Genomic DNA, 4,233 nt, shown 5'->3' with positions numbered 1-4,233 from the left:
TATCCGCCTTCCCCACAACTGCCATTACATGCTTGTCCCACTTCACATCGCTCTGCAGTGTTACCCCCAAATATTTAATCGACGTGACTGTGTCAAGCGCTACACTAAGAGTCAGCTGCCATTCTTTACACCAATCACAAATCCTGTCCAAGTCATCTTGTGTCCTACAGTCACTCAACGATGACACCTTCCCGTATACCACAGCATCATCAGCAAACAGCCGCACATTGCTATCCACCCTATCCAAAAGGACATTTATGTAGATAGAAAACAACAGCGACACTTCCCTGGGGCACTCCAGATGATACCCTCACCTCCGATGAACTCACCACCGAGGACAACTTACTGAGTTCTATTACTTAAGAAGTCCAGAACTTCTCTTTAATGTATTAACTCTTGCCCTGTTCTTAATTTTAGCTGCATCCACTTCTTATAGTTAGCTTCCCATGCTTTTCACAGGTAGATTTCCTTTGCCATCTCATGTTACCGCAGAAGTACTAAGTTGCATCAGAAAGAATGTGTTCCTTTTGTTCAGTGCAAGTTGGCATTAGGAGGACAGTACGCATCAGGAAAGGCTTCCAGGGCACTTTGCTGGTAGAAATTCTTCCCTCATACCATCTGCAGTTCAAATAGGAAGTAGAAAAACTTAATACGATGTTCTGTGTGTACTTTATAAATGCTCCCACTCTGTGTCCCCAATCCAGCAACTGTGATATATTTTCAGTCAAAAAAAAAATACAATCTAGGTCACAAAAATAGCATAAGCATTGTTGAATCAAACAATGGAAAAACCAGGATGGGATAATGACAATATTATGAAAAGGATATATTGCTACTCACCATATAGCAGAGATGTGGAGTCGCAGATAAGCACAACAAAAAGACTACAAACAAGTAAACTTTCAGCCAAAAAGGCCTTCATCAGAATCAAACAGTGCATGCAGACATGCAAATACAATTCACACACACGTGACCACAGTCTCTGGTTTCCAAGGCCAGTACAACCGTGGCAGCCACACACTGTGGTCGCTTTCTACAATACAATTCTTAGGTTGTGTAAAATTGATGATCTCTTCATTAGACACTAATTTGATCCTACTGAATCATTTCTTGAAGTTGGCTAACGCTGCACTTTTTTGTGTCCGGGGAGCAAAGTTTTTCACCTTCAAATTGGGGTACATCCAATGCTTCCTTGCTCCACGGCCATAAATGATTGAAAGCATAGTTACTGTAATAGTTCCATATTCTGACATTTGCCTCAATCTCATCTGTTGCAATGTTTATTTCTAATGCTCCACATGATCCAGTTTCCCTTCACTGGCACAGTGGCCATTCTGATGCAATTCTACCTCCTCCAAATTATCCATCTCAGATTCTCACTACTGGGCATTTTGTGTAGCGTAGGATACTTCTTCAGAGGTTTGGAAAGTTCTTTGTTCGAGAACCTCTTTCGGGATTTAAATCTTCTGGGTCAACAGGAAGAATGCAGTTGAGCAAATTTCCGGAGTAATATTACAGCACTGCAATTCATAATCTAGTTTGACAGTGTCAGGGGTACCATTTCTATTTGCGATAGATGCCGATGAACTCCTTGACTGCTATACGATTAAAGATTATTGAAACGACAACCAACCACAAATTATTTTGAAAAGTTTTTTTTCATCATTTTGAAAATTGTTTTTTGTTGTTAAGACAATGATTGGTTGGTTGATTTGGAGGGAGGGGACCGTTAAAACAATGACAGCTCAGACATTGGTCCAATAGTTTGTGTACAGTGAGCACTTCAAGAAACAAGTGTTGTGAAAAACTGGACGACATTTTTACATTCTTTGTAAAGGCCTGTCCAAACAAGTGCCTCAAATTGCTTTGTTCAACTTTTGGTAATCAGTGACCTCCAGAAAAGATAGCTGACCATTGGTTTCCAGAATTTCTTTTTGCTTCTGTCAGCGATGAATTTTGTGAAATTCAACCAAAATCACTCATTGTTCCAAAAAGAAAACAGTGATGCCCTTTGTAACACTCAGAATCAGCAACTTGATGTGGGATGGATGGAGCCCCATTTGTATTGGAGGACATTACAGTTGATTTTGAATTAATGAAAAAGGCATGTTCGTAATTGATTCTGCACAAATTGACTGAAACTAAAAAATTTTGGTTGTGGAAATGAAAAATTCTTATGAATCATTGTAACAGGTGACAAAAAGTTCTATATATTTTTGATTTGTTCATAGAAATTGTTCAGCAGCTGCAGTGTGTATTATTCACCAAAATAAAAATTAGTTCTCAGTTGCATAAAAATTTTTAATTTCAGTCTACCATTTTCAACAGGTTAATCTGTTATCTTCAGAAGTTTGATACAATCTTGAATCATAGGTCAGCCAACATAAAATAAGGGTCAGATTATAAGTATCCTACAGTAAATAAGTAAAAAATATGTAAAAGATTGTTAAAAACAAATGAATAATAGTTGAGAATCATTAAAATAAAGTTTGTTAGACATGAATCTACATTAGGTGAAAATTAGAAAAATCATATACCTTTGTTAAAGAATAGTAAACTGTGGCACATTGCAAAAAGTGCAAGAGGCTGTCAAATGAACATAAGGCATATGGAAAACAAAGTAATTATTATTTCAGAAGTGATCTTTATCCCACTGTGAAAGAAGATGGTCAGTGCCTTTATGGAAATATGTTTGTGATTGCCAGGTGTGCACCTGTTTGTCTGAAGCAAATTGACAACAAAAAAGTCTTTATCCAGCATGCCAAAAATATGGAAATCGCAGTGAGAGATTGGGAGTGTGTGGAGGATGTGTAAAGGCTTCCTAGCAAAACTTCTGCAGCACCATCGCGTCCAAATGCCCAGGAAATGTTGACAAACAGCATTATTCTGTGTGGCAGGATAATGCCTTTCCACATGTTGCCAAGGCTGTTTTGACTATGGCACATAATTTTCTCTGGAAGCCCTTGCACATATCCCATGCAATACTAATCTCTCCACACAATTTTCATATTTTTGGAGCCTTGAGAAAGACATTTGTGACTTTGTTTGCTTCAGACAAAGAGGTGCACACCAGGGAACAATTATGGTTCCATAGCCAACTGCAAATACTTTTCCACAAAAGCATTGCCTATCTTGTCTCAGTGGGATAAATGTATTGATAGTTATTGTCATTACTTTTTAAATAATTTATGGTTTACTTACTTACTTGCTTACCACACTGTATCATACCCATTTTACTGCATTGCATATCCTTTATATGCAATGAGCAGCAACCAACAGATTGATAACTTAAGTGAAATGATCACGCTTATATATGAGATAGGAGTGCTTGCATCCATAGACCCTTTTAAAACCGTGTAAAGTGTTTAACATAAGCATGTAAAAAGACAGTTATACGTTAGGTCAGGTGCTAAACAGCCAATGAAACGATGATTTAAGCCCGTATCAAACTTCTGAAGATAAGATTAATATGCTGCAACAACAAAAGTAAAATTTTTTAAAAAAAATTGTGCTACTTGTGACTTATTTTCATTATGGAGAAAAGCATATTATATCACCCAGAAACTAAGCAGCATTCAGTGGTTTGGGTGTTCAAAAGATAACTGAAACTAACAAAAGTTTTTTTTTGGTGGAACACTTTCAGAAAAAAATATGAAATTCGGTGTCATTGCAAATCAACATGAAACATTTTCTGTGAGGTGTGATTTGCAAATTTGCCTCCATTTTTTTTATAGTTCTTGTTTTAAGGGTGGTTTGTAATTTAGTATTTGAATTAGCTTGAAGTGTCATCTGATTGCACATTTCTGGATTAATTTCAGAGTTCCAGAAGATTGCAGTTGCCACAGCAATTGGTTTCTGCATAATGGGATTCATTGGATTCTTTGTGAAGCTTATCCACATACCCATCAATAACATCATTGTGTAAGTTTACAACTTTTTGTATCACGATATAAGCCAAAGTAAATTTGGTCTGATTGCCTTGATCCTCCCCGCACTCCGTGATAATAACTTTTAATGTCTAGTGTCAGCAGTGTGTAAACAAAAATTAAGTTGATATAGTCTGTAGTAGGTAATAGAATATGAAAGCTGAGAACTAAATGGAATGAGACACAATAGTCAGTCTGAGAAAATAATTTACATCATTCCTCTGCATTTGTATTATGCAGTAGTGGCAGAAATATTAAATAATTTATGAATTAACATCAACCCCTGGGTTCCTGAAAATTTCTTTAC

This window comes from Schistocerca gregaria, chromosome 9 (genome assembly GCF_023897955.1).
Source record: "Schistocerca gregaria isolate iqSchGreg1 chromosome 9, iqSchGreg1.2, whole genome shotgun sequence".
Taxonomy (NCBI): Eukaryota; Metazoa; Arthropoda; class Insecta; order Orthoptera; family Acrididae; genus Schistocerca; species Schistocerca gregaria.
The sequence above is the reverse complement of the archived record's forward strand: the minus strand, read 5'-3'. Positions refer to the sequence as shown.